The sequence below is a fragment of the Protopterus annectens genome, chromosome 10.part0 (assembly GCF_019279795.1).
Source record: "Protopterus annectens isolate FY-2018-M chromosome 10.part0, PAN1.0, whole genome shotgun sequence".
Lineage (NCBI taxonomy): Eukaryota > Metazoa > Chordata > Ceratodontiformes > Protopteridae > Protopterus > Protopterus annectens.
In genome coordinates this window covers 1,800,304,855-1,800,316,209 of record NC_056744.1, presented here as the reverse complement: position 1 = coordinate 1,800,316,209, position 11,355 = coordinate 1,800,304,855, and the positions used below count along the sequence as shown (strand labels likewise).

Sequence of the window (11,355 nt, the reverse complement as noted above, 5' to 3'; positions counted from 1 at the left end):
TGGGTAGATTATAAGTGATGTATAATGTTTGCAACTGGGAGTGTGTCAGTATGGTTTGTGATGTAAAATGCTTGCAACTAGAGTTGTGATGGTGTGATTTGTTTTCATTTATATAAATGTATGATTGCCTATGTAGTAAGCAATGGTTTAATAAAAATGTTTCTTGTTTAAAAAAGGCAGGAACTGAATAATTTATGTAATGTTGCTTAAGATATATGATATATAACAATATATGTGAAGTATAATGTTTATGTTAATTATAGTGTGATTACTTTTATATAAATGTAAATTTACCTATGTCACAAGTGATAATTCAATAAAGGTGTTTGGAAAAAAAGGAGCCAGTGCTTGATTTGTCACATTTCATTGACTATTCAGTTAATACATGGTTTGTCACAGTTCACTGACTATTCAGTCAGCTGATGTATGGTTTTGTCACACTTCATTGGCTATTCAGTCAGCTGATGCATGGTTTGTCACAGTTCATTGACTATTCAGTCAGGAGTTGATGCATAGTTTGTCACAGCTCACTGGCTATTTGGTCAGTTGGTGAATGGTTTGTCACAGTTCGTTGACTATTCTAATGAAGAATGAGTGAAGGACCAGTGCATGGTTTGGGCACAGCTGATCATCTATTTATTTATTGGTTTGGTTATGGTTCACTGAATTGCCAGTCAGGAGCAGATGATTTGTGCTTTGGACATGATGCATTAGATAGTCAAGTAAAGAACTCAAGTTTGGTTTGGATATAAAACAAACTTGACTTCTTTACTTGAATATTTAATGTATCATATTTCATATAATGTGAATATGACACTTTGATTGGCTCCTACTCATAAATGCCCCAGTTAAGTACTGCTGGTGATCAAACATCCCAGTCAGTGTGGAGTATATCACTGTACATTGTAGGGGATTACACATCCCAGTCAGTGTGGAATACACCACTGTACATTGTAGGGGATTACACATCCCAGTCAGTGTGGAATACACCACTGTACATTGTAGGGGATTACACATCCCAGTCAGTGTGGAGTATATCACTGTAAATTGTAGGGGATTACACATCCCAGTCAGTGTGGAATACACCACTGTACATTGTAGGGGATTACACATCCCAGTCAGTGTGGAATACACCACTGTACATTGTAGGGGATTACACATCCCAGTCAGTGTGGAATACACCACTGTACATTGTAGGGGATTACACATCCCAGTCAGTGTGGAGTATATCACTGTACATTGTAGGGGATTACACATCCCAGTCAGTGTGTGGAATACACCACTGTACATTGTAGGGGATTACACATCCCAGTCAGTGTGGAATACACCACTGTACATTGTAGGGGATTACACATCCCAGTCAGTGTGGAGTATATCACTGTACATTGTAGGGGATTACACATCCCAGTCAGTGTGGAGTATATCACTGTACATTGTAGGGGATTACACATCCCAGTCAGTGTGGAGTATATCACTGTACATTGTAGGGGATTACACATCCCAGTCAGTGTGGAATACAACACTGTACATTGTAGGGGAACGAATGGAGATCATGCAGAGAAATGAGGAAACCGTTATTAGATAGTACCAAATATTTCACTTTCTTCAGTTTGCAGTCTCACACCTAGTGAATGCATAACAGGAGCTGCAAGGGGCACACCCATCCACTTGGGGTACAGGGGAGTTTGCTGCCTGAAAAAAATGCTTACTTAGGTATTGTATTGCTGTTCTGATTTTGACAATTTGTGCAGTCGCTCAATATTGGGAGGTTCTGGTATGTGGGGTTGCTTCCTAGTGATACAGTCACCAATGTTTTTAATGTGGATGAGCTATTGGTTTTTGGGCTATGATGTTTACAGATATGATCGCTACAATCCAGTAGGTTGCCTAATAACCCTTTCAAGAATCCATGCATGATATAAGCACAGTTATTCAGTCAAAAACAGGTGGTTAGTCTTCCCTTCCTTGGCTCAGAGGGATAAAGCCATAGATGTGACCCAGATGACCCATGTTTGATTAGTAGACATGGAAGCTGGAGGAAAGGGGGCAGGAAGCTGGGAGTGAGTGGCATACAGCTTTCTAATCCATGGTGAGGGGGTAGATTAGCTCGTTGCTTGGGTGACACCTTCTGGGAGTTTTGGGTGCTGCAGCTTATGTCAGACTCTAAACCAGTTACAAGTGGTGTCCCACAAGGCTCAGTCCTGGGACCTCTCTTGTTCGGTATATATTTCTCCGAGGTACAGGCTAACTCGGGTGGACTATGGCTGACCAAGTTCACAGATGACTGCAAACTGGGTGCCGTAATCGACTCTCCCGCTGACACAAGCATCCTCCAAAAGGGTCTCACAGAGACGGATAACTGGTGCCAGAGCCATGGCCTAAAGCTAAATGCCAAAAAGTGCATAGTCATCCCCTTTGGGAAAAACAAAGTGCCCACAAATTACCACATAGGTGGTAATCCATTGGCACGGAAGAAGTAATTAGGGACTTGGGGACCCAAGTAGATAGCAATCTCTCCTTTGGCAATCACGTTGCCAAAGTGGTTAGAAAGACCTTTTATATAGCCCACGTTATCATGAAAGGGTTCACATCTAGATCAAGAGAGGTCATTGTGCCCTCTACTCATCAGGCCCATAACTGAGTACAATGCCCCGTTTGGGATGTACCTTACCCGACACCTGCAGCAACTGGAAAGACCCCAAAAGTATCTCACCAAGTGGATCAAGGGGCTCAAACAGATACCATATGCAGTTCGGCTAAAGAAACTCCAGCTCTACTCAGTTGCGTACCGCCTACTCAGAGGCGATCTGTATCTGACGTATAAAGCCATGTCCAACCCAGAATTAAAGGATATGCTTCACCTCTGGAAATCCAAATCCCTTAGAGTTACACACTCCAGGGACTTGAACCTCAGCACAGAAATAAATAGGACATGCTGTAGGGACAGATTCATATCCCAGAGGCTCCCCTCACTGTGGAACAAAATCTCAATCCATGTTAGGCAGAGCCCCTCACTGACCCTCCAAGAGAAATCTTGACGAGTGGATGGGAGATCATAAGTTTACCCCTGGGATCTCTTCTGTGTCCCTGCTTGACAGAGGTACAGTAAACTAACCTTAAAAGGGCTACCTTCTGTGACCTACTATACAGAGGCACAGTCAACTAATCTAAAAGGGTGGCGAAAGCCAAACACACTCTGGCTAGGCTTATAAATGCCCTAGGGCAGATAGCCTAGTATCAACCTATGAACCTATGAACCTATTGCTGGTGGGTCTTGATGCTGAGAAAGCATTTGACAGAGTAAGCTGGGATTTTATGAACAGGGCAATGGAAGCATTTGAATTTCCTGAAAAAATATAAGGTTGATTGGGAAGAAATATGAAGGATCAGAGGTGAAAATTAAAGAGGGGGGGGTCCTCTCTGATCATTTCTGCTTGAGCAGAAGAATAAGGCAGGGGTGTCCTCTTTCCCCTTTATTATTTGCAACATATTTAGAACCATTGACCAAGAAAATAAGGGACTCAGAAATTCAAGCATATAATTGGTATTGTAGTCAAGAAAAGCTGGCTTTATTTGCAGATGATATTATTTTATACCTGACAAAACCAAAAAGAGACATTACAGTGTTGTGGAACATTTTGAGAAAGTTTCAGATCTTTTTGGGATGCAAAATTAATGAAGCTAAAACAAAGGCAACAGCAGTAAATTATGTACCCGCACATGAATTGGTTCAGGAATATCCATATTTATGGGAACATGTTAAAATGAAGTATTTCGGAGTATGGATTAAAAATGATTCTAGTGTGGCAGCTAAGGATATATGGCAAGAGACTAGACAAAAGATGATAACAAAAACTGAGAAAAGGGAAGCTTTGTTATATGGATATGGATAGTAAGATACAAGCGGCTAAAATGTTTTAAGTCCCTTTAGTCTTATACACAGGTCAGGCATATTTTTATCAACCCGAGGAAAAGTTATGGATAGCAATTAATAAAGAGCTGAAGATCTTTATGTGGGAAGGGAAGAAGGCAAAGAGTCAAATAGGATAAGCTGATTCTTCGAGCAGAACATGGCAGATTGGGATTACCCAATTTGAAGGTGTTTTTCAGAGCTCCTATACATAGCATAACCAGAAAACTATAATTCAAAAATGGAAAGGGATGATGATGATGAAACAGGGGAGAAGCTTAAGAAACAAGGAGAGACTGGGATTTTAGATGCAGATCTTTAAGGAGAATAACAGTAATCGTATAGAATATTATATCCATACAGTAGCAGAAAGTATTCTAAGAAGTAAGCCAACATGGGATTGGAGAAAGGAGATTCTGCCGATATGGATGACCGCAATTAGAAAAATAGGCAAGAGGGGGCTGGAATTTATTGGAGAAAACTGCAAAGGACTCAAGGTATTGGGTGCAAATAACTAGAGAGGAAAAGATGATAGAATGGAAAGACACCAAAAATGTATTTGGACTGCAGGTTAAAGATTGCTGTCCCTATCACAGATTGATATTAGAGTATAGGCAAAGAGTAAGAAGTAGGGGGTTCCTCAATGAAAGACCAGCACTGACATAGTTTTTAATAGAATTTAGAACAGAAGCTGACATTAAAAAAGGAAACATTAGTAGAGCATATAGAATATAGCATGATAACTATAAGAATCAGAGGAAGTTAGAAAGGATTAGAAAGAGAGATTGGATAAGCAATTCACAAAGAAACAATGGGGGATATATGTATGTCTCCCAAATATACAACAAAATCAAGAAGATTTAGGATTTTTGCCTGGAAATGTTTACATAGATATCTCTATACCTCCAAGTAGACTACAGAGAATTTTTCCTCAGGCAGACAGCAAATGTTGGAGGTGTGACAGGGAAGAAAGAGGTAATTGGGAATGTATTTTCTGGGAGTGCAATAAGTTGTCAGACTTTAAGAATTCCCTGTGAGGTGCACTGTCAAAAATGCTGGTTGGGCAGATTGATCTGATGAGGGAGATGATTTTTCTGAGCTATGATACAGAATTGGAATTGCCTACACATGGTAAGGCCTTGCTGTGTCTAATAATGGTGGCTGCCAAAAAATCAATAACTAGAAAATGGAAATCAAAATCTAAACCAACTATACTAGAAGCAGTGAATATATTAACAGAGGTAAAACAACTGGAAATGAGATCTTTAGAAAAGGGTAGGAGCAAACTACACAGAAAAAAAATGGGAATTGTGGGAACAATGCACACAAGGGAGGAATGAGGTTTAAAACGTGGCAGGACTTAAATGAGCTGTGTAATGTTGGACTGAAAAAGATTGGGTAGATTATAAGTGATGTATAATGTTTGCAACTGGGAGTGTGTCAGTATGGTTTGTGATGTAAAATGCTTGCAACTAGAGTTGTGATGGTGTGATTTGTTTTCATTTATATAAATGTATGATTGCCTATGTAGTAAGCAATGGTTTAATAAAAATGTTTCTTGTTTAAAAAAGGCAGGAATTGAATAATTTATGTAATGTTGCTTAAGATATATGATATATAGCAATATATGCGAAGTATAATGTTTATGTTAATTATAGTGTGATTACTTTTATATAAATGTAAATTTACCTATGTCACAAGTGATAATTCAATAAAGGTATTTGGAAAAAAAGGAGCCAGTGCTTGATTTGTCACATTTCATTGCCTATTCAGTTAATACATGGTTTGTCACAGTTCACTGACTATTCAGTCACCTGATGTATGGTTTTCTCACACTTCATTGGCTATTCAGTCAGCTGATGCATGGTTTGTCACAGTTCATTGACTATTCAGTCAGGAGTTGATGCATAGTTTGTCACAGCTCATTGACTATTTGGTCAGTTGGTGAATGATTTGTCACAGTTCGTTGGCTATTCTAATGAAGAATGAGTGAAGGACCAGTGCATGGTTTGGGCACAGCTGATCATCTATTTATTTATTGGTTTGGTTATGGTTCACTGAATTGCCAGTCAAGAGCAGATGATTTGTACTTTGGACATGATGCATTAGATAGTCAAGTAAAGAACTCAAATTTGGTTTGGATATAAAACAAACTTGACTTCTTTACTTGAATATTTAATGTATCATATTTCATATAATGTGAATATGACACTCTGATTGGCTCCTACTCATAAATGCCCCAGTTAAGTACTGCTGGTGATCAAACATCCCAGTTGGTGTGGAATACACCACTGTACATTGTAGGGGATTACACATCCCAGTCAGTGTGGAATACACCACTGTACATTGTAGGGGATTACACATCCCAGTCAGTGTGGAATACACCACTGTACATTGTAGGGGATTACACATCCCAGTCAGTGTGGAGTATATCACTGTAAATTGTAGGGGATTACACATCCCAGTCAGTGTGGAATACACCACTGTACATTGTAGGGGATTACACATCCCAGTCAGTGTGGAATACACCACTGTACATTGTAGGGGATTACACATCCCAGTCAGTGTGGAGTATATCACTGTACATTGTAGGGGATTACACATCCCAGTCAGTGTGGAGTATATCACTGTACATTGTAGGGGATTACACATCCCAGTCAGTGTGGAGCATATCACTGTACATTGTAGGGGATTACACATCCCAGTCAGTGTGGAATACACCACTGTACATTGTAGAGGAACGAATGGAGATCATGCAGAGAAATGAGGAAACCATTATTAGATAGTACCAAACATTTCACTTTCTTCAGTTTGCAGTCTCACACCTAGTGAATGCATAACAGGAACTGCAAGGGGCACACCCATCCACTTGGGGTACAGGGGAGTTTGCTGCCTGAAAAAAAAATGCTTACTTAGGTATTGTATTGCTGTTCTGATTTTGACAATTTGTGCAGTCACTCAATATTGGGAGGTTCTGGTATGTGGGGTTGCTTCCTAGTGATACAGTCACCAATGTTTTTAATGTGGATGAGCTATTGGTTTTTGGGCTATGATGTTTACAGATATGATCGCTACAATCCAGTAGGTTGCCTAAGAACCCTTTCAAGAATCCATGCATGATATAAGCACAGTTATTCAGTCAAAAACAGGTGGTTAGTCTTCCCTTCATTGGCTCAGAGGGATAAAGCCATAGATGTGACCCAGATGACCCATGTTTGATTAGTAGACATGGAAGCTGGAGGAAAGGGGGCAGGAAGCTGGGAGTGAGTGGCATACAGCTTTCTAATCCATGGTGCAGGGGTAGATTAGCTCGTTGCTTGAGTGACACCTTCTGGGAGTTTTGGGTGCTGCAGTTTATGGAGTCTGGGTCAGAGGGACATGCTACTGCAGCACTGGCAGGTTAAGGGCATTCGTACAGAGGAAGCTCACATGCTTCTCCCCCACAGACCAGCAGTGTTAGCATCCCTCAGAAGCTTCCTAGCGGTGTTAGGAGCCCTTGGGACTTGGGAGGAGATTGTTGTAGCTGACTAAATGATAAGCTCACAATCAATTCTTGACTCACAGGGGGAACAAATGGGCTGGTGATTGTTCTTCACCCCGTGATGAATGAATAGGCTCATAGGCTGTGGGGGAAGGGGGCTGATGGTTGACAGGCAGAGGGTTTGAAAAAAAAAATGTGTGGCTTATGCTGTCTTTTTCAGGCATTCAATGAAGAAATTATGTACACTGAGTTAATAACTGATGTTTGTTTGACAACAGCAGCCTATCAGAGCTTGTGTCCTACACAAGCTGTTACTCTTTTTCACAATAACAAAACAAGTCTACAGACTGCACTTTGCTGGAACACACTGTGGAAGTTACAGCAGAGTGTTACAACCAGTGCTGGTAACATCGGATAAAGCCCTGACTACCACCCAGGTGACCTAGTTTGATTAACGGCCTGGGCACTTGATGGTGCAAGCATGAGAGGATGTGTGTGACCATCCTTGGTGGCCAGGGAGGGGTAGTGCTGGTGGCATACAGAGGTACCTTTGGAGGACCAGCTCGGGGTAGATATTAGGCTCACCAAGCTACAGATGGACGGTAGTAGCCTTTATAGTGGGTGCCTCTCCTGCATGCTTTCACCCAGCACTACCTCTGTACATAAAATAACTGAAAAAAAAAACAGCCCAAACTTCACCAAACCAGTAAAAAATGTAGAAATTATCTGGACTTCAACATGAATAAAGTACTGTTAATTTTATTGAATAAAAACACATCACATAAGCGCTTTCATCTCTCATAGGTTCATAGGTTCATACTAGGCTATCTGCCCTAGGGCATTTATAAGCCTAGCCAGAGTGTGTTTGGCTTTCGCCACCCATTTTAAATTAATTTTGCTATGCCCTTTTTCGAGGTTAGTATAATGTGCCTCTGTCTAACAGGGACACAGAAGTGATACCCGGGGTAAACCTACAATCTCCCATCCACTCATCAAGATTCCTCTTGAAGAGAGTCAATGAGGGACTCTGCCTAACCTGGACTGGGATTTTATTCCAGAGTGAAGGGAGCCTCTGGGTTATGAATCTGTCCCTCCAGCATGTCCTATTTATTTCAGTGCTGAGGTTCAAGTCTCGAGCGTAGCTCGATGGGATTTGGATTTTCTGAGGTGCAGCATGTCCATTAATTCCGGGTTGGACATGGCTTTATACGTCAGGCACAGATCGCCTCTGAGCAGGCGGTATGCCACTGAGTAGAGCTGGAGTTTCTTTAACCGGGCAGCATATGGCATCTGTTTGAGCCCTTTGATCCTCTTGGTGAGGTACTTTTGGGGTCTTTCCAGTTGCTGCAGGTGTCTGGTAAGGTACATCCCAAAAGAGGCATTGTACTCAATTATGGGTCTGATGAGGGATGAGTAAAGAGGCACGATGACCTCCCCTGATCTAGATGTCATATCTCATTAATTATTAGCATTTCATGATTGGTTGATGAATTTCATTTAGTTTATAATTAAGATGATGTATGTGAGTGCATTTTATCCGAAGAAGTCTCCATGAGAGATGAAAGGGCTTATGTGATGTGTTTTTATTCAACAAAATTAACAGTACTTTATTCACGTTGAAGTCCTGTCAGTTTCTACATTTTTTACTACCTCTGTACATACGGTTATATCTGCTATTTACGTGATTCTTCACCCTTCATAAGAATTCTCTTAAGCTGTACATAAAATGACTGAAGTTTGAAAGGTCTGAGGAGTGAGTCTCTTTGGAAAATACCTGATTGTTTTGTTAGAGTTTCATGCTCTGCTATGTTAACTACTCACAATAGTTATAAATGAACTTTGTTCAAATGTATTATCCAAATAGCAAACACATTCATCCCTTTTCCCAGAAAACTGCTGGCTCATTTCTGTCAGCAACAAGTAGCATGAATGTAAGAGTCATGGTGCAGGAATGAGGAAGGCTGTTGGCTTTGTGTCCTATTTTGCTTGCCATACATGTGACAGCATCACACTGCACTACAGACTGAAAAAGCTGGAGTGGTAAATCACCATACTATATTATACAACCTCATGAATCAGACAAAAACATCAATAAAGACAAAAATGGTCACCTGGAAAATGAGTTTATTATAAATAAATTAGAAAAATAGTACTTATAAATATGCATATATGTCTTCACCACAAGTACTATACAAACAAAATGACTTGTTTCAGGTATACAAGTAATGTATAAAGCATTACAACATAGTAATTTATAGTTTAGTAGTTACAAATATTATATAAATGATTCAGCTTTAGGAATACTAGCAATGTTATATGCAAGTATCAGATGAAGCTACTGTCATGAGATACAGCTAAGCCCTTATTAGCAGGGAACCAAACGCAAGACTGTTTGGGTCCTTTACAACAAGTATGTGTAACAGTCAAGTGCCACGGTTTCTCATTATTACAGCCAAGACAAGAAAGAAATTACTGTTTCTAACCTTATTGGTGAACTCTATCACACTGTAATCTAAAGGCTACTATTTTATTACATGAAAATTATATTTTTAAATTAGCTATCCCTTTTGTACCACTGATGACCCTTGCGACTCTTGTCTGCCCTCCACTTATTATATTATAGTCTGTTCCTGTGGCAATAAGTGCCCCTTAGCTGGACATGAAACAGTGAATCTTGGCCTTGGTTGATGGGTAGGTACAGCGATAATGCCCCTAGGAAAGCAGATAGGGCAGCCACAGACCATTTTCCTGCTACAGTGTACATTTTAGCTTGTTGTCTTCATTCCCTGGAATATTCCAGCAATACTGTAATGTAGCCTTCGATTTGTTACTCCCCCAAGAAAAGTGAAACCCTCCTTTAAATGGTACGTCACTGCTGACTTATGTCCATTTCTGACCCCATGCTGTTGGCAGCTAGGATGGTAGCCCACCAACTGCACCAGTAATGTAGAGATGAAACCTGCGTGGTCTCATAGGTTTGGGACTATCCTAGTATGACTTAGCCAGTATGGGAAATGCACTGCATGCATGACAGCTCCAGATGCAACAAATGTAAAATCATAGCTAGTGTGAGACCATATCCAGTCTGACTCCCACCACCCATATCCACTGCCACACGTAACAACAGGCAGATGAAACGGTGCTGGCAGATTTCCTTAGGACAGGCGAATACACGTAACAGGCAGATGACACGATGCTGGCAGATTTCCTTAGGACAGGCAAATACATGGCACACTGATGCTTCTTTTCCCTGGCTGGGGCAGCAGTGCAATTACCAAGTTTTACAAGCACATCTTTTAGTGTAATAAAGGCTTGCTTTGCTTGTATTTCATAAGCAAATGTCATGATTTTTCAGCCAGGGACAAAGGAAAGTGAAATCCATTAAACTATGGAGCATGGGAGACGGTAGCTGATACCATTCACTGCATCACAACAAGATCATAACAGGAGGAAAACTGGGATTTTATCCCAGATAAAGCCTTAGCCAGTTCATTTCCCACTACTTGTGCTTGCATCCATATGTTGCTATATATACAGTATACCTACTGCAACTGAATAAATGAATATATTTAAGAAATAAATTAAAACAGTCAGCAGAACTCTACAGTAAATATTCATGTATTACTGACTTTTAAACATCCTCAGGCAGAATTTAGTATTTAAAAGGTCTTTATGTTTTGGAAATGGATGTCATTGATTTTCTTGTAAAATTATTGAATTTATATAATTTATATTGTGCCTATGCCAGTTAACAAACAGCAATACAGCACTAATAAACTGCCTAGATTTGGTCACATATTTCTTTTGTCCTTACAGGAAAAAAGTGCGCGCGCACAGACACACACACACAGTTATATTACATAAATATTACAGTTCGTAACATCACAAAATCGTAGATATTCTGAATATTGCACTTAGAGACATTTATATATTTTACCAGCAAAACACAAATCGGGGAAGAGAA

General features: G+C 40.2%; 1 long non-coding RNA gene across 1 annotated transcript in view; it reads right to left on the bottom strand.

Moving 5' to 3' along the window:
- Positions 1-9,504: 9,504 nt before the first annotated feature.
- The window catches only part of LOC122814038, a 100,683-nt gene continuing 98,832 nt past the window's right edge, over positions 9,505-11,355 (bottom strand). Inside the window, exon 3 of the long non-coding RNA XR_006366765.1 lies at positions 9,505-11,355. This exon is cut by the window's right edge and continues 571 nt beyond it. This is a non-coding gene — a long non-coding RNA (uncharacterized LOC122814038).